Genomic DNA, 20,784 nt, shown 5'->3' with positions numbered 1-20,784 from the left:
TATTCTTCTCCTCAAGCAAGATAAATGAAAATATTTACTTACTAATAAATAAGAACTAGTGGTAACATTTACTTTTCAAAGGGTTTCTTTAAACTATAACTTCCCTCATGGTTAATGATTAATAAAAAGTGGTCATAATTACAAAATAAAATTTTAGCAATACAACTATAAAGTAAAGCAATGTATACCTAACATCATCTTCTTTCCTTCTCTTCATCAAGTTTGGTCTAATTTGGGTGCTATAGTTTGGATCTTCAATGGCCCTCAGAGGTCCATGTTTTGAAGGCCTGGTACCCCCTATGGTGCTACTGGAGGTGGAACAACCTTAAAGAGGTGGGGACTAATTGGAGAATGTTAGGTCACTGGTGTGTGTCCTTGAAGGGGATATTGGGATATTGGCCTTCCTCCTGTCTCTCTCACTCTCTTTTGCTTCTCAAGCAACATGAGGTAAACAGGCCTCCTGTGACACAGGCTCCCACCATGATGTACTGTGCCTCCACAGGACCAAAACAACAGTGCCAAGAGACCATGGATGAAAATCTCTGAAACCAAGAGAAAAAACAAACATTCCTTCTTTTAAGTTGATTATCTCAGGTATCTCAGTCAGTGATAGAAAGCTGACTAACATAAAGAGCTTTGCAACAAAGAAAAAAATATAAATGGTGCAGAGAAAGTACGAAGTTTTAAAAGTGGTAAAATTCTAAAATCCATTTCTTTTAAACTACTCTAGGAAACTAATTCACCAGTGAACTACTTATCCTGAGCACCTTTCCATCCTAAACTGCTCCTAAACAAAGCAAACTAAGCCCAGTCTTTCCTTTATACTTGCCTTTCCCTTTCCTTTTACCATCCAAGTCTGCCAAAAAATTCCAGAAACACACAACTGCTAATTTTCCTTTTCCTAGTCACTCCTCTGTTCAATACTATCAATTTCTTAGCTGATCACATGACTAAAGCTACCATGGCAAAGATCAACACAGAAAGCAACCATTTCATACTTAACAAATGTAATGATCTCTCATTAGTCTTTAACTTCCATGATCTCTGAACAGCATGCTTTCCCCCGTGGAAACAAAGGGAACTTGGGAAATTCTTTCTTCTGGCCTTAGGAGAAGTTGTTGGCAATCATCAACCAAGGAGGCGCTTGCCTCTCCCTTCTTCATATCTCACAACTCAGATGGTGTACTTCCCCTACAGCAAATAACTAAAAAATGTAGAATTAGAAATAGAATATAGAAGACAGAAATTGTTCAATAAAGACATATTTCCTCTTCATTAATAAACTACTTCTGCTAGTCACACATGCAGTATTAGTAAAATACCTTCACATTTGCTCTCAATGTGGGACACACAGTTAACAAGAGATATGGCTTTTTTCTCTATTACTAAAAGGATTTTTTTGCACAGATGACTACACTTATAAGAGTTACAGTTTAGTTTCGTGAGCTTCATTTTTTAATTGTTACCCACAATCATAGTTGATTAGTGTGGTGGGATGAAGAAGGTGGCTAGAAGGAAAATTCTTCTGGTTTAAATATCCAAAACCAGAATGAAGAAACAATAAGCCTATCCTCACAGAAAGTCTGAGAAGACATGAATTGATCATTGTTTGGCTGCTGGCCTGTTTACCTCCCACTGTCTCTTCTCATCACCAGCTGGGTACCTGGGCACCTAGGAACAGGCTATATGACTGCTACAGTCCAAGAGTATGGCCACACAGGAGCTTCTAGGCTTCAGCCTTCAACATCTGATCACAGCATTACCAACTCTTCCTTTGCCCTGTGGACAGACCCTAAGGACCCCCTGGGTGGAAGCAAAGGATAGATGCCAGATTTACTTTATAATCTGCCTTTCATTGTTTCTGTATGGTCTGGATAAAAATAAAATTAAATCCTAACCAAGAGCTGAAAGTAAGAGTAACATTTCTCTATCTTAAAGATTTTTTCACTTTGCAGATTTGTTGTCTTTAAAGGTAAATATCCTCATATGATCCCTCTCTCTTTCCCATCAAATGTTTTTCATTCTTTGTCCCCTATGCACTGGAATTCCTGAATTGATACTTCTCATACTGCTTTTTGCCACTCCTTAGGGCATTTAATCTACTTCCATTATTTTAACTATCACCTCCATTTTTGATCCAAAATTTCTTTTCTGTTTTTCAGTACAGAGGATTAATTAAACCTGGGGGTACTCTATGACAGAGCCATATCACTAGTCCCTTTGATTTTGTTTGGAAATAAGGTTCCCACTAAGTTGCTAAGACTGTCCTGTAACTTGTGATCATCCTACCTCTGCCTCCTGTGTTGCTGGGATTAGTTGCATGCACTACTGAGCAGAAATAAAGCTCCCTATCTGAATTACCAACAATTCAGAAGTCCAGGATTCACAAGTGTTCCCTGAAGACCTGCATCTGGAAGTCCTGTAAGTTCTTCAAATTAAACAGCATCAAAACCAAGCATCAATTTACTCCCGAACTATGTTTCAAACCAGAAGGATATGTGAGAAAATTCAGTTATACTTCTGTATGTCTTTGTCCTGAATTCCTCACATCCTATTGGAGTCCTCCTACTTATACATCTTCAGTCCTGTTTTCTCCATTACTCTCACCTCCTCAAGCACCATTCCTCCTCAAATACTCTAGCAACCTCATTTGCTGGTCTCTAAACTTACAGTGACCTTCCTAAATTCATGCTTTCTCCTCAATTTCCTAAATTATCTGTACAGGAAACTTGCATATGTTCTTCAAGTTATCTTTCAAATGTGAAGCTTTTGTTCTTTTCTCAATAATGTTTAACTTTAAACATTGCTTCATTACTATCTATAACTTTGCAAACACCTTCATGCCAGGTCATAGTCTTTGGCTGTTTGCCAGTTGGGTCAGACTTTTGCAGTATATAACATTAGATGTCCTTAAGGTAGAATCAATGACTTGCTCTACTTGGTATCCCAAGTAGAATACATGATCTAAGAAAGTGAGGAAAAAACATCTTTTCAGTTATATAATGGCTAGACAGAAGCATAATTAAATGCCACTTTCAAAGAGAAATATTCATCTTCATGTCTACATGAACACAATACAATTCTACTGTACAATATATATTAGCTTTGAGTTCATGTCTTATAAAACTATGATTTAAAATTACAAAAGGTATTATTTATATTTTCAAATAGAAAAACAAATAAAACTACAAATAATTACTTGATTTGTTTGCCTTCGATTTTTTAGATCTAATTTATGTGCTACAATATTCACAGTTTTAAATTGTACAACTGAGGATTTTTTTAAGTATATACACAACCATCATGTTCAAGCATCACCCACTAATTTCCAAATGTTCATCAACACACACTCACAAAAAAAACCACAAGCCTGTTGGCATTCATTCCTCACTCATCCGTTCCCCAGCATGGCACAGCAATGAGTCTACATTTTTTCTACACAGATTTGTCTCTTCTGGACATTTTATACAATCATATAATATATAATGATTTGTGTGTGACTTCTTTTCATTTAGCATAATGTTTTCAAGGTTATAGGCGTCTTCACCTGTATCATCACTCATTCCTATTTATGGCTAAATAATATCCCATTGTATAGATATACTATATTTTGCTTAACAATTTTCAATGTACAGACATCATCAGTTCTTTCCATATTTTTGCTATAGTGAATAATGCCACTATGAATATAAATGTATGTGATTTTTATAGACATGTTTTCACTTCTCTTGAGGATATACTTTGGAGTGTGAATGTTCAATTCTGTATTTAACTTTTTGAAGAACTATAAAATTATTATCTAGAATAGCTGCACTATTTCTCATTCCTGTTATCCTCACCAAAATTTGTTATGGACATGCTTTTTAATTTGAGTTTCATGGGTGTGAACTGGTATATCATTGTGATTTTGATTAGTATCACACAATAATTATCAATGTTTAGGATCTTTCAGTGTGCTTAATTTTGCTTATAAATCTCCATACAAGTCCTTTTGTCTATTTTTTATTTAACTATTTTCTATTATCAAGTTCTAATACTTCTTTATAAATCTGCAGGTCAACTTAGAAAAGAGAAAGTTTATTTTGACTCATAGTATCAGATGTTGAAAACATAGACAGCCAACTCCATTGCTATGGCCCAAGATGAGGCAAAACATCACAGGGAAAGGCATGGTTGAAGGAACCTCCTTCCCACAAGTCAACAAAGAAGTAAGGGAGGTCAGGCCACAGGGAATATACACCCTTCCAGGATACACCCCCAGTTTTCACTGATACACCTCCTTCAGTCATACCTGACCTACCTTCAGTTGCCATCCAGTAAGTCCATCCAAACTGGGTTAGACTGCAAAACTACATAAACCCAACTCAACTGCTGCAAAACAAGAGTAATCAAGACCATGTGGTACTGACCTAAGCACAGACACACAGATCTGCAGAACAGAACCAAGAATTCAGAAATAAACCCATATATTTTCTCCTCACAATTCCATCATTTCATCTCCGAACTCTTAGTTATGTGATTTGTAAATATCTTCTTCAGTTCCATAGGTTGTTTTCTTGATGTTGTCCTGGGATGCACAAAATTTTTAATTTTGGTGAACTCCAATGCACCATTTCTGTTTCCTTTTGTTGCTTGTGCCTGGTATATCACATCTAAGAAACCACTGCCTAATCCAGGGTCCCTAGGATTTACATACAGGTTTTCTTCTAAGAGTTTTATACTTAGCTCTTATATTTAGGTCAGTGAAGCATTTTGAGTTGATTTCTATGTATGGGATGAAACAATGATCCAAATTCATTCTTTTTCATAAAAACATTCAGTTGTCCTAGCACCAACTATTAATATGACTATTCTTTTTCTCACTGAATAATCTTGTCACCTTTGTTGTAAAATCAATTGACCATAATTACATGGATTTATTTCTGAATGCTCAATTCTATTCTGCAGATTGTTTCTACACTTATGCCAGTAGCACACAGTCTTGATTACAGTAGTTTAGCAGTAAGTTTTTAAATTGAGATGTGTGAATCTTCCAATTTTGTTCTTTTTTAAGATTGTTTTCAGCTATTCTTGTTTTACATATGAATTTTAAGATGAGTGTGTCAATTTTTGCAAAAAAAAAAAAAAGTCAGCTGGGTTTTGATAGCAATGGCATTGGACCTGTAGATCAATTTGTCTTCATAGCAATAAGTCCTTCCAACTGTGAATACTTATGTCTTTCCACTTATTTAGGTTTTCTTTAACTTCTTTCAAAGATGTTTTGTAGTTTTCAATATAGAAAGGTTTGAATGCCTTTATATTATTAAAAAATTTATACTTTCTCAAGTCAAAATGATAAAAATATTTTTTGATTATAATGAAGTATAATATTTTAATATAAAAATATTTTTACATAAAATATTTAAATATATATTTTAAAAGGAGTATTTACTTCAAATATTGACTTGTTTTAAGTAAGAAAAATTCTGTAACTTCCAAAAAAGTAACAATAAAATGTAATACACCTGCATTTAACGGGTCAGCTACTCGTAACAGGAATAGCAAACAAAATTTTCTTTCCAAGGTACACTCATACATTGCTGGTAGGGCTGCAAATTAGTGCAGCCACTCTGGAAAGCAGTGTGGAGATTCCTTAGAAAACTTGGAATGGAACCACCATTTGACCCAGCTATCCCACTCCTTGGCCTATACCCAAAGGACTTAAAATCAGCATACTACAGAGACACAGCCACATCAATGTTCATAGCTGCTCAGTTCACAAAAGCCAGATTGTGGAACCAATCTAGATGCCCTTCAATTGATAAATGGATAAAGAAACTGTGATATATATATATACAATGGAATATTACTCAGTCATAAAGAATGATAAAATTATGGCATCTGCAGGCAAATGGATGAAATTGGAGAATATCATGCTAAGTGAGATAAGCCAATCTCAAAAAACCAAAGGACCAATGATCTCGCTGATAAGTGGATGATGACACATAATGGGGGGTGGGAGGAGTTAGTGTTAGGGTTAGAGTTAGGGTTAGGGAGGGGGGCAAGAATGGGGGAAGGAAGGACTGTATAGAGGGAAAAGAGGGATGGAAGGGGTGGGGGGGAAGGGAAAAAAATAACAGAATGAATCAACCAACATTACCCTATGTAAATTTATGATTACACAAATGGTACACCTTTACTCCATGTACAAACAGAGAAACAATATGTATCCCATTTGTTTACAATAAAAAAAAATTCTTCTTTCCAAAGTCAGTCAAGCATCAAGAAAATTTCATCAGAAACAAAGCTCTATCTCAAAGCATTCGAACAATCCAGAATGGATTGTTCTATTCATACTTCTGACATTAGTTTTATTCGAACTCATCCTTATGGGTGGAGTTCATTAGGGGAACACAGAACTATTACAACTAACCACATTTTAAAAACTGTATTCAGTGATTCAGAAACAACAAAAGTATCTTATAATTCTAGGAACCATGACTTGCCACGTGATACTAATTTCACATTCACATTCAATATTCTACACAGGAAAATGCCTGTTTTCCAAAAGTAAAAATTACATCATCTCTCTAGACTATTTTAGTGTAAATCAAAGGATTTTAGCATGATGGGTTCATTTAGGACAAATCAATACTGATATGTATGCATAAAGCCTAGACCAGATGAATAATTACAATTCAAAGCAATTAGCTGATTTCCTTAAGTTGGCATAATCAGTGAAAAGTTTTCATTCAGAATAACCATTTTTCGTGATAAAAGAAGATCATGAAAATAATACAAAAGTTCAGCTTCCCTTCAAGTTTGAAAGAGAAGGTCATAGTGCCAAAAAATTAAATTTGGGGCAAGAATTGGTGTTGAACTGGCTATGATGTTAATACTTACAAATTTCTGAAACAATAATGCTGGAACCTGGAGGGAGGTGTTGAGTAGCATGACTACATGCCAATGATGACAAAATAATATTTACAGTATCAGGTATCAAATAAAATAGTTGCTTAGATAAAGTAAAAGATTTAATACCACAAGCATTAGCATAATTAAGTACGTTATCTCTACCATCACATCATTATCTACTCAACTTTGTGAGGGCCTTTTAAAAGAGTCACATATAAAAAATAAATAAAATAAGACCTAAAAATTATAATAAAGTACTTGGAAAGGCCTAGAAAAGTTGCAAGGAAATATTTAGAAGAGAATACATAAAATCCATTTGTACAATGTGATTATTCCAAAGAGAAACTCAAAAAATACAGATATTAATATAAGTAAAAGTATGTATTGGGGTTACTATTTAAGCTACAGAAAGTCTAATTTCAAAAACAAAAATGGATTGTTTGGGCCATATAATTTCAGATACAAAGTATCTCACTCACAGTAAACCTAAGAAGAAAATAAAGTTTTCCAATTTGAAATTGGAAGACACTATAAGAAAAAATAAGCATATTTTATCCTTTACACATAAATAAGACTTGAAACTAAGTATGTATGTATTTAAACCATGACCTGTTATCTTAAAATATAAACAGGTCACACAAATTGATAAGAGAAACACAGGAAAAAGGACAAATTTTATGAACCACTAAAGTATTTCAACACGGTAACTGGATACAAAACCAAAATGTAAGAGAAAAAAATTTCCCAAGTCATAAGAACTACATACAAGATGGTAATAAACAACAAAATGAGAGAGACATCTTATGAAGTTAGAAAGTTGTTACTTCTCCTTCAAAAATATCTTAATTTAAATACAATACTGGTTAAAATACCAAGAGTGTTGTTTTAGAAACTTGATAGCCAGATTATCATATTCTTCTGAAAAAAAAATAAGTTGACAAAATAGATAAGAGACTTTAGAAATAGAAAAGCATTACCTGTTGGATATCATACCATACACTGCAGTAGTTACAACAGTGTATTAACAGATCAGGAATAACAACAAACTCTTTATACCCAGATATATATTCCTATAGATTAAAATGAATTAAACAACTCACTTGGAAAATATGGGCAAACACATAAACTCACCCTCAGAGCAGAGGCAGACATTAGTGTATTAGACCAAAAGAGAAATGAAAAGATATTCAACCTCTCTAGAAATCAAAGAAACAAATTCATAAAGAAAAAGATATCTTTCTTGTGCATTCATGAGTAAACTTTCACAAGTTTAAAATTATCTTGTATTGGTAATGGGGTAAGAAACCATGCACTTTCGTATTTACTGATGGAATGTGAATGCTATCATTTGAGAAGCAATTTTGCATTAAATATTAAAATCCAAAATGCACATACTTTATAACCCAACAATCACAATTATCATCCACCTTTTACAAAATAATGCATTAGTAGATGTGGACAAGAACCATGAATAAGGAGGCTCATCAGAGCACTGAGGCAGAAAAATAACAGAAATAAACTGAATGTCTATGAAAACAAAGTACTGAAGAAACCATGGTACAACTACTGTATAAAACAACAGGCAATATTTTTAAAATAATGATATATATCTTCATTTACTAGTATGGTAAAAATTCTAAACTATCCAAAGTGAAAATGAAGTACAGAACAATATATCACCATTCAAATAAATGTGTGTGTCTGTGTGTGTGTGTGCATGCTACAAAGACACTGGCCACCTATTTCTTTGAGACAGTCTCCTGTGGTCCCCAAAGTCAAATTTCTGCTCATGACACAGCCCATAATCAAAGGCAGAACAGTTCACACATTCTATGTCCTTAGATATCAAAAAACTGAACACACAAATTCCAATAGATGTGATGTTACACCAAAACAGACTGTAGAAGGAGAATTTTTATTATTTCAGGAAATGCTTAAACATATTTAGTTTAAAAGTAGGATGCAAAATTATATGATCTCAATTATGTTTATAAAAAGACCTCACTGCACAATATACTCAGATATACTCAAAAGTGGGGGGGGGGACTAGAAATTCACCAAATATTCACTGCATAATTGAACTATGGTGATTTTTTTCTCCCCACATTCTTTTTCTTGTTATTTCCTAGATGTTCTACAATGGGAAGTATTATTTTAAACGTTAAAGACAAAAACATGTTCTTTTTGAAACAATGTATCTCCTGTTGTTGAATTCTCTGGATAAATCTATGTAGATAATGCTGAAATATTTATCTACTCCCAGCCTCTCCTCTTCACTCCAAGTCTCACTTTTCAGTTGCTTCCTGAGCAGTTATCAACATACCAACTTTAGTTCCCCTGGATGTGATTTCTCTGCCTCTCCCACTGCTGTACTCATTGATCCCTTTCCCTGCTGGGTCAGCCCTGTCCCAGACCAAGGCAGAACTGAATTAAAAGGTACCAACACAAGGTCATCTTCCCCTCCACATTCTAACTTCCATCCATTCCTAGAGTGAAGTTTATTGGAAATCTGCTTGGATTTTTGATACCTGCCACTGCTGAGTCAGTACTACATACTCCATGATGCTCTATCTAGCATTAAATTGTTAAGGTACATACTGTATAGCCCTTACTAGACTACTTGATGAGATCACACTCTCTATCTTACTCACATAATAATTCAGGGCTAGTGCCCCAATCCCTCCCTCCCCACCCCCACAAAAAAGAAACAATGGTTTTCATAGCTTGTAAGAAAGCAATGAATAGCTCTTACATTTGTAGGACCAGAAATATCTGGATTTGTTCAGATAGAATAAATTCAGAGACTTAATTCAGTCAACAACCACTTACAAAGGAACGATATGGGTTCAGGATTGTAACAGGAGAATAGTAGAAAATAAGGAAGGCATGGCTCCTCTCTTGACACAGGATCTAAAGAGGTAAAGAACACCTTTTTTTTTTTTTTTTTTTTTTTTTTTAAGTGGAGAATAATTACTGTTTTGGCTTCTGCCTTAACAAGCAAAACATGGAAATCTTCTTGCCTGAGGTCCTGATTTCACAGATGGGCAAACTGCAATCGGGTTTGCCTGCCTGGATTCTAGACTATTGCCAACACTGACTTTTGCCTCCTGTCCTAACTCCATGGGCCTCAATGTGCTTGGCTCTGCTTGTCACTATTTGTATGCTTGCCCATTTTAAATTGTTCCCTTGGATGCAGACTCCCTTCCCCTTCAGTTCATGGTTTGGGTTAGAGCTAAGCTTCTTCCTTCCTCTTATCCCAGGGTACCCTCTGTCACCTATTTTTGCACACACTCCTACAATAACAAGCTGTGACTACAATCCCAGCTTTCTGCTTCAACCTCCCTCCCACAAGACTAAAGAATACATGGCAGGCCTCTAAATCAAATCAAATTGTAACAAACACTAAGGCTCCATAGCCCAACATTCACTTCCCCCTTCCTTGTTCTCAACAAAATTGCAATGATGCTCTTTTATCCCCTCTCTGGTTCCACCCAGCCATGGACTTTAGTAAAAACTGACTCCAGCCCCAGCAGATGGCTCCTGATGTAATCTAAACCCATCATTCATGCATTCCTATTACCCTTGGTGTTGACTGAACTGGGGATGACTACATGATCCAGCAAAGTAGAAGAGAGGCTACAGGAGGGCTTTCTGCAAAGGTTTCATTTTGCAGGAAGTGACACTGCTGCTACATAATGCTGTCTTAGGAACTAAAGCAGCCATCATACTACTGGATGAGGATAAGGTCAACCCACAGACTGGGCAGAGCCAGGACAAAGAAGAAAGTGGAAGCTAAGTCCAACTCCAAACACCAGAGCTACCCATCTTTTGGATTTTGTATCACTTTTACAAATCTTTTCTAACATATTTATTTTCCTATGCTGTCAGGTTACACACACTACTTTTAAATAGCACACCTCTAAATACACACACACACACACACACACACACACACACAAATACACACATACATATACACATGTGCACACTCACATGTTACATACCAGCAGCTTTGTTTTCCATTTCAAAGGAGTAACTTTAAAATGGGAATTTGACAGGTATTTGAGTTGTTTTCAGTTTGCAGCTATTATAAGTAAAGCTGTTAATTTTCATGTAAAAGTTTTTATACATATGTTTTCATTTCATCTGAGAGTAAAATTTCTGGGTCATATGGTATGAGTACTTTTAAAATTAAGAGAACTGCCAAACTGCTTCCCAAAGTATTACATTCCCACCTGCAGTGTATGAATATTACAGTTGCTTGACATTCTCTCCAAACCTGCTATTGCCAGTCTTCATAATTTAGCCATTCTAGTGTTACTAAAGTGGTATCTCATTCTTGTTTTTAAATTTCATTGCTTTGGTCAATAAAAAGAGTTAAACACCTTTCACCTTTTCATGTGCAGATTGCTCGTAAACTGTATATTATAATCTTCTTGTGTGCAATGCCTCTTCTGATATTTTGCTAATTTTTAACTGTCTTCATATTCAGTTACAAGAGTTCTAAAGTCCTTTGTCAGATATACAGTGAAATAGATATACATATCTAACAAATTTTGTATCTTTTGAAGAGCAAATGTGTTTATTTTAATTTTGTTAAAGGGTAATAAATCCTATAAATTTTATCATTGTCTTTTGAATTCCAAAAAATCTACCTAACTTAAAAATAACAAAAGTTTTCACCTATATTTTCTTCTAGAAGTTTATATACTCAAAATCAGACAAATCTCAAAAACATTATACTCAATGAATGAAGGAAAATAAACATTATTCTGCCACTCCATTTATATTAATTTCTAGAACAGGAAAACCTACTTTATGTAGATGAAAACAGATCAGGCCCAAGGGGAGATTTTAGGGAAATAGAAATATTCTATACACTGACTGCAGTGATGGTTACACAAGTATATTTGACAATAAACAATCAAGACAATAAACTAGTTACTTAAAATGTATTTTACTGTAAATAAAAGATACCTCAAAAAAAAAACTCTATTTAAATGTTTAAGAGAATTTGGAACTGGACTGGTAGGAAGACTAATGACCACAATCCCATGGGACAGATAGGATTTAGGGGATAAGTAAAGCCTTGCTATGCCTGAGGAGAAATATTAACCTTAAAGTGTATATAACTTCTTAAATAAATACCTCATTTTAAATGCATAAATGCTGTAATGTTTTTCAAGGAGACTGGCATGATTCAAACCAGCCAACCACACACTGGGTTCATCCCTAATTGGAGGTACCAACTGACTGGTACCTTTGGAGCAGGAAGAACATGAAATGAACTTCTCTTTAAAAAAGAAGAATGAAGAGGAGAGAAAAGGAAATATTCCTTAGTTCTCCCTTGAAACAGAGACCTTGTAAACTTAAATTTGCAATTTTATTGGGAAAGAGAAGCATATGCCACTGAAGATGAGTTGTTTTGTTTTTTTCTCATTTAACAGCAGTTTATATTTCAAAAGAAAAAAATGGGACACAGTGAAAACGAAATCATTATGCCTTGAAATTTTAAAGGAAATTCATAGAACTATCAGTCTAGAATGTTAATTCTACAGCTGATTACCTATATATCATCTAGTCCAAGTCACTTAAAATACAAATAAGAGTTTGAAAGCTGTTTAGTCATATGACTCATTAGTTAATTAGCTGAAAATCTGAAGGAAGAACACAGCTTTCCAGGTTCAGCACGCTTATTGAATTATCATCTATAGCCACTGTTCTGCATAGGTATTTTCAGAATACCTGTGAATGAATTCATGTTAGGCAACATGATCAAAATAAATGGAAAGTATAAATAGAGGGATGAACTTAGATGAATATTCCTGGCATTTTCCTAATAAATTGAGTCCAGTATATACTTCTTTATGCCAGTTCTGCACAAATCATTCTGACAGGTATCGATGCCTCAAGAAACAGAGTGAAGTGGTAAACTCTTGAGAATTGTAGAATGTCCTTTCCAAGAAACAGCTAAGGGCAATTAGCTCCTTCTGAAGTAGTTAGGGGCATATTTATCTCATTGGGAGAGCAATTAATGATAGTTAACAACTGCTTCAGGTCCTACGAATTTAAGGTAAACTTGGGAGACCAGATTTTTAATCAAGCCTTCATCTAATCACAATTAAAAGACGGGAGCATCAGATCCTTTGGTGGTTTCTAGAGTCACTGTGGTTTCTGGGTGGACTGCAGAATAAATGGACCTTTCTCCAACAAGAGTTCACAGCTTTAGTTTTGAAATACCAAGGGGCCATAAAACTTAGGTTTATGTAAACCTAAATTCTTTATTTTATTCCAAGTCCTGTGGCATGTCCATTCATTTAGTGTGTCTCCTGTGGAGAAAGTTAGGATACTGTTTATTCATACTTCAACTTAATTAGGTAGCCCCCATCAAAGTAGTATTATTTGGCTCCCTCAAATCAGCCAAGCAAACATATCCTCCAGATGTCGAAAAATAACAGGATACTGAAAGTCAACATATTAGTTTACATTAATCTTTTTTAATCCAAATTTGAGTTTTAAAATCTAATTATAGAAATTTATACATAAAACCTGCTTTAAAACATTGATTGTAGCCTGGCACTAGGGCGCATGCCTGTAATCCCAGAGGCTCAGGAAGATCACAAGTTCAAAGCTAGTCTCAGCAAAAGCAAGGCGCTAAGCAATTCAGTTAGGCCCTATCTCTAAATAAAATACAAAATAGGGCTGGAGATGTGGTTCAGTGGTCGAGTGCCCCTGAGTTCAATCCCTGGTACCCAAAAAAACAAACAAACAAAAAAAGTATTGATTTTATTAACATGACAGCAAAAATAAAGAAAACCCATAATTGAAGAGGCAGTTATAAAACTTTTAGTTCAATAGATGAAACAAAATGATTTTATTCTGCCTCATCCTCACTCCACCTCCATGTTTAGTCACTAACTTAACTTACAGGAAACGATTTTATTTTTTCACTCCTGCTAATAACATGTTGATATCACACCTGAAAAGTAATGCTCTAATGGCTGTGCTCACAGATCAGGTCTTTAAGTAAAATAAGATCTTTTTGAACAGTAAAGTCGTATGAAATTAAGCTCTATAAAAGGAGACACTCACTTCATGTTTTATATAATGTTACAAGTAATACTTTCAAAGAGCTATAAAATACATATTTATAGTTGAGTTAGAATTCAGTTCTGAGATAAAAATTCACTTATAAGAAAAACAAAAATGCCTAAATTTAAATTTTTCAAAAACCTCTGGAGCCTTAATGTAAAACTAACTAGAAGTGATACATCTGAAAATGTTTTATTTAGATCTGCTGAATCTTTAAAACATCAAAATATCAAGGAAGATTTCCAAATAGGAAATAAAAATGCTACAGTTCATAGTCTGTTAGTTTTTGGAAATATATTTATGTTTATACTTAATATAATTTAAGATGATATTCACAAGATCAATTCTGTGTATTATTAGAATTACAAAAATAAGTATAAGAAAAGCTTTGTACTATTTAGGAGAAAGGAATGAAACTGTGTCTACCTATTAAAAATAGGTTAAACAAAGTACTATAAATACTATAACTTTGAACTCGCAGGTAAAATTTTCTGGAAATCTATTTTTTGATAGAAGAATTCAATTCACATTATTTATGCCATTAGATAAATATCTTAAGGATATTTTCAAAATAGTTAACAATTTTCAAAATAGTTAATGAGCCTCAAGTAAAAACAAAGGTATAACAACAAATGCACTCAATGGCATTGGTAAACCCATTCTTGGCAGGTACTTAACTTGCTCAATACAATTCTCAGACAGACCCTCTGTTATCATAATATGTCAGAATCCCCAGAACACTTGAAAAGTATAATCTACCTGAAATCACTAATAATCTTAAACACCAACATAAAGAGACTTTACTAATTAGGTAAAGTCAACAATGTAGTAAAAAAATAAAGTCCCTGGAAATATAATGACTCTAACAAGTTCTGGTTTCATATATGTCAAAATAAATAATCTTGGCTGTTATTCTCCATGATATAGACCTGGAATATTCATGGGGTAAGATAAAACTAGAGAGAGTTGTAATGGTCATAATATTAAATCTTTGTTTTCCAGCAAAGGTCAAGTTTTCTATCTGCCTTAAAGTTTAAAGAAAAAATAAAAGGAATCCTCTGGGTCCTCACTGTGAAAACCACCTTGGATTAGAATTAAAACAAGACCCTTGGGTACCCGAATCTTCTGTGGCAAAATGGCTCCCATACTGCAATAAGTTGTCCCATCCCAAGTGACAGTATATTCACTCTGACTATATGTTTAACACCTTTTAATACACTCACCAGTATGCTCAATATTCCAGTTTAAAAAACAGTCTTCCTGATTTTCTCCAAACACATCATGCTTCCTCCTCCACCTCTCTTTTGCTCCAGCTGTGGTACCCTCTCTGCATGAAATCCTTCCCTAGGGCTATATACAAGCTCCAATGCTACTGCTAAATATAATTTTTTTCTGAACACATAGACATCTGTCCTCTTGAGAAATCCCCTAATACTTACTTGCTTTTCCATCTTTCCAATCCACACTATCCTGGGATGATTTTAGGTCAATTCTCTTAATTATAATAATGCTCACATAATACATGTTTTGTTTGTATCATGTACTATGCTAAACATATTGAACCTTTAAAGTAAATCCACAAATCAGTCTACAAAAATACCCATTTTATAGCTGAGTAAAGAGACTTAAATAGTAAGAAAAAGCACAAGGCTCTTAAGCAGTAGAACCTGCACTCGCATCTAAAGGTGTTTGCAGAAATCTTATTCTTTTCCACTGTGAAATACAACCTCATGAAAAATACCTGTTATCTTCAACCAGGCTGCAAGCTGAGGTCAAAGACAGTATCTCTTACTTCTTTCTATTTTCCAATACCTCTTACTACTACTTAGCCCTGTCTTGGACAAGTGTTAAGAGCTTCAAGGAGGGAGGCATAGAGAATGTATCCAGAATATTTCCTTCGGGATGGGTGTCCGTAGATGTTCCACTGTTTCTCTATTTGGTCATGCATTTTTAAAGTTCCAGTCACCAGTCAACTCAAGGCAGAAGCCTCTACAAATGAAATTCTTCAGAGAAAAGATTTTTATTTGTAAACTGGTTTAATGGTCAATACAACAAATTGCTGTTTTACAATACTAGTTCTTCTTCCAGTTCATATTTGATTAATTTTACTTATCTCTTACAAAAGTTTATAAACAAAATAATAATTTATTTTCTAGTTCTTTAATAACTTTATTTTGTTTTCACCAAGTGGACAAATATTTACAAATGAAACAGATAAAGGTACATTTTTTACCCATAGTAATTGCAGTATTTACAACTGGGATATACACTCATATAACTTTGTGCAGAAAAACTGCAACAAAGAAAAAGCACAACAGACTAAGGGACTGCCTCCTCCCCACACTCAGGACTGTGAAGTCATACAAAGAAACAGCAATAGAGAGGGGAAAAGGCATTTAAAAGTAAATTCAGACAAAACTAACTTATGCTCATGCAGAATTACCATGGAATTCTTTCACTAGCTTCATGATATTCCTAGGAAAGGAACACCACCAACAAAAAAACACTCCTTTCTGCAAGTTCACAGTTAAGTAAAGTAACCATTCAAAGACCTACAATGTTGACCACAATTCTGCAGGAGGATAGCAGTAACACTGATAACTCAACCAAGCTTCTGCCACATGGCCCAAGAGTCAGCCAAGCCATTAAGGGGACTGCATTCCTACCACAGGGAATTAAGCGGGGAGGGTTCCATCATACCTAACATTATGCACATTCCCAACACTGGTTCAGGTGATGAACTGCATCAGCTCTTCATCAAATCTGCACTATATCACTTAGGAAGGCAAGTCGCTTCATCTCAACTCCTTTACATTCCCATAAAATGCAAAAGCGCATATTGCACTACTGGTATATAATTTAAATGGAAAGAAAAAAAGTCAATAATTTGCTCCAAAGTACAGTTTTTTACTGGCAACTTCAATATATCCAATTTGATCCCTCTATACACATTCCTTAAACACAAAACTCAGCTATTCTATAGATTCCTCTATAGGTTTCTTCAGAAAAATATAAATAGGACAAACCATTGTCCTCTAAATAGCCATTTTTAATTTAGACTTAACACTGTTAGACACTTGTGAGACAACTAATATACTACACAGGCATGGCTGTCCCACCATGTATAAATAAACTTTTGGCAGCAATGCCTTCAAAAGGAGAATTGCCACATTACCATCAAGATATGTATAATACAAGCAGTTGGAATGTAAGCTAAAGAAAGCAAAGTAAAATCTAGGATTTTGTGGAAATAAGTGATGCAAAATCAAATTTAAAAAGAAAAACATCAATAATTTTCTCCACAGCATTATTTTTTGCTGGCAACTTCAATGAATTCAATTCTGGTCCCTCTACATATACTGAAAATTTAAATTGTTAACAATGGTCCCTGGAGCTAATTCAACTTTTCCGAGAGTGTAAACCACAAACAGAATCACACAGTATGTTTTTCTTCCAACATCGTCAGGATCCCTATAAGGTGGATGAGAAGGAGTAAAGGTACCGGTCCAAAGGCTATAATGCAGATGATGCTATCAAAAGGGTATATTTACAAGCCTGTGGGTACAGCCCTATTTCTCCAAAATCTGTCTAACCATTATCAACCTTTAGAAGTTAACCCGTGATGAACAAAAGTACATCTCGAGCTCTGCTTCCTATTTTCCCAAGCCAATCCACCTTGGTGTTTTGCATGTAGAGGAAAACATTCCAAAAATAATGCTGTGGTGCACAAGCATCAAAGTTTAGAGAGTTTCTGCCTCTAAAGTAGGTAGTGACAGGACCAAGGACACACAGGTTCAATTCCAAGCCAAATATTAGGCGGGTGGTTTGAAAATGTCAATCCAAAGAGGCCTGGGGGAAAGGATACAAGCTTCCCCTGCCACCACCCTTTCTCTCCCCTCCCCTTTCTCTCTTGTTCCCTTCCTCTCTTCTCTTTCGTTGTGGTTTCTCATGGAGACCACAATCAAAGCAGAGAGAGCTGGATTTTAAATTAGTGTGTCACATACTGAGAATATGTAATTCCCAGGAGAGAAAGAAGAAACTGCTGAAAAGGGGTGTGGGGGACTGTTGGCAACACGTCTAAGTGACAACCCTCCCCGCCCCCACCCTAATAGAGCACAAATCCATATGTTCTTCTTTGAGCCTCTTTTTCCAGTTCCCAGTACTCTAAACAACTTGACCCTTAATCCTAATAATTTAGAGACCTGCAGGGCATCTGCTGTGCAAGAGTATGCCTCTCAGTGTATGTGCCCAATTTTCTGGAAGCCCCTGAATCCGGACAGTAGTATTAAGCAGGGATGCTCCGACCCTCCCACCAGGGAAGGGGTGAAAAAAGGGGGTAAAGAGATGGAGACAAGAGGAGAGGGATGCAGAGCTGAGCTTGAGGACGAGTGGGTGAAAGGAAGACGGGGAAGAAAGAAAGGATGGAAAGGAAGTAGGGCTGGGAGAGAGGAAGAAAGGGATGAAAGAAAGGCTGGAAGGGAGAAAGGAGGGGAGAGGAGAGAGGGATGTTGGGAAGGACAAGGGAGGGAGGGTTGGGAGCGGGGAGGGAGGGGAGGATGGAGAGGATGGGAGGGAGGCAGGAAGGGAGGGAGGCAGGCAAGGATGGAGGATGCTCTGCCCGGGACTCACCTCTGTGGGTCGGTGGGAGTTTCTCGCCTCCTCTTTCTCGCCCGTTTCCAGCAGCTGGAGTGGTTATCACAGAAGGGACTAGAGAAGCGGCGGAGGGGACGAGGGCAGCTGCTGCAGCCGCCTCTGGCCGAGGTGCGGTGCCGCCTGCTCCGCCCGCCCGCCCGGGTCTCCGCCTCACTCGGGGCTGGAAGCGAAGCCGCTCCCCCCTCCCCCCGCCCGCCCCGCGTCCTGCCCAAGCGCGAGCGGCAGCGGCCCGGATCGCCGCTAGGGGAGGCGCCCAGTGCGCAGGCGCGGCCGCTCGCTCGCTCGCGCGTCCCCGCGGCCCTCTAGGCTCCGCAGGGCTAGGGAAGGCGCGGGGCGGAGGGTGGGGGCGGGCGCGCGCGGCCTGGGAAGCGCCCGAGCGGGCGGGGCGGGGAGGGGCGGGGCCAGGGGGCGCGGCCGGCTCCGCGCCGCAGGTGGGGGGAGGGGATGGCGGTGAAGGGGCACCGCCGAAGGGCGCAGGTGCCGTGTCCATGACAACCGCGTTACCCTTAGGGCGGGGACCAGTAGCTGAATCGCTGCGAGCTGCCAGGCCCACCCGGAGGGACTAGGTTCTTGAGCATTCAGAATTAGTGGGATGAGGGTGGGTGGGATCGCAGAGTAGGAAATAAGGGTCCTGACACAGGACAGGAGGAGGGTAGGGCCTGAGCGCAGCAAAAGGTAGTGCCTGACACGAAAGGGAGGTTTATTGGAACCCAGAGCCGCGAAGGGGGAGAGATTGGACTTTAAAAGAACCTGGAAGAGGATGAAAGTGTTAAAACAAATGGAATATTTGCCCATTTAAGAAGCCTTTGTTGAATGCTGTCTTTGTGAAAGGCATTGTGATTCATTTATTTGTGCCAGACATTCTACTTAAGCTATTTGAGATATCCAGAATGTTTAAGATCCAGCGTTTGTCCTCGCGGAGGTTACACTCTACTTGCGAACTTAAATAGCGAATACAGGGAGCGTATCCCCTTGCCAGCCACCAGATGCTGGGGGTTGATAGTGGCGGTATGTAACTGTTACAGAGGTCCTTAGAAGCAAAATGGTACACAGCTACATCAAATGTGAAACATAAGTTACAGTTATCTTTGTTCTGTCATAGTGCCAAATGACAATTTTTGTTTTGTTTTAAATCAAAAGAGAAAAAGACAAAGAAAACCTATGGCAGTTTGGTTTAACAACTGATGCTGCATTCCCAACATGCTACCTGTCTGGTGTTCTCATCCACTAGCATCAATGCTTTTGTTCATACCGATACTTAGACGGCTTTATATCACTTGGTGCATGCGTTTTTAAAATGCTCATTCATAATAGTCTATGTCAGCTATTTTTTCCCCTTCTCTGTTGTTCCCAAGTTGACATTTACAATTGTAGGAAAATTATGTCAAACCCGAGTGGTCTTTTATTCTTTCTCAGTTATGACTTGAGGGCACTTCCTCTGTCCATCCCTCTATCTCTCTAGCCCAATAATTTCTTGGTTCTCTTTTCCTCTGTCACCACCACTCTACCAGTTTTAAATTTTCTGGGGGAGTGTGGACAGGAATCATCAGATGTTAAACGGTAGAAAAATGTTCTTAGCCCACAATGATGTTTCAGGACCACGGACAGTGACATCGCGTGCTCTTCCCACCCAGAGTTTTCCTTAGGTTCAAGCCTATAGAATCACGCTAAAGAAGGTAGAGGCTGTGCGCTTCAAGCAATAAATGCTGAGCGCCAAAAGATTTGTGCCCAAATATATGATCGGAATGAAAAAAGAAAGGAGACACTGTGACCTGGAGTTGACAGGAAGTAAATAGACCTTCAAATAGATTTTTAAGAAAGAATTGGTAAGGTTTAAAGAGGAATTGCAAGACTCTAAAGAGGCTACATGGGAATGGTTTAGCCAACGAAACGCTTCAATAAGAAAAGAGAGAGAGAGAGATACACCATCCTACGGCAACATAGCATCTTCCTAGAGGCAAAGGAAACCGTAATTTAAAATGTTCTGAGAATATGGAAATGGTGAAGTAGTTAAATGATGTCTTGAGGATCGACATTATTTTGTTATTACTATGATTTTTCTTTCTCTGGTCAAGCTGGAGGTGATACACTGAAAAAATACAGGCCAAAGAATAATCAGACAAGGTCATGTCTTTAAAGTTCAGA

General features: G+C 37.0%; 1 protein-coding gene across 4 annotated transcripts in view; it reads right to left on the bottom strand.

Moving 5' to 3' along the window:
* Ctnna2 (catenin alpha 2) overlaps positions 1 to 18,783 on the bottom strand; it is a 1,081,443-nt gene extending 1,062,660 nt beyond the window's left edge. For all 4 annotated transcript variants that reach the window (XM_047523044.1, XM_047523045.1, XM_047523046.1 and 1 more), the window contains exon 1: positions 18,616 to 18,783. The gene's annotated coding sequence lies outside the window, so the exon portion shown is untranslated. The remainder of the gene's footprint in view (positions 1 to 18,615) is intronic.
* Between the last annotated feature and the right edge of the window lie 2,001 nt (positions 18,784 to 20,784).

The sequence above is a fragment of the Sciurus carolinensis genome, chromosome 13 (genome assembly GCF_902686445.1).
Source record: "Sciurus carolinensis chromosome 13, mSciCar1.2, whole genome shotgun sequence".
NCBI lineage: Eukaryota > Metazoa > Chordata > Mammalia > Rodentia > Sciuridae > Sciurus > Sciurus carolinensis.
The sequence above is the reverse complement of the archived record's forward strand: the minus strand, read 5'-3'. Positions and strand labels throughout refer to the sequence as shown.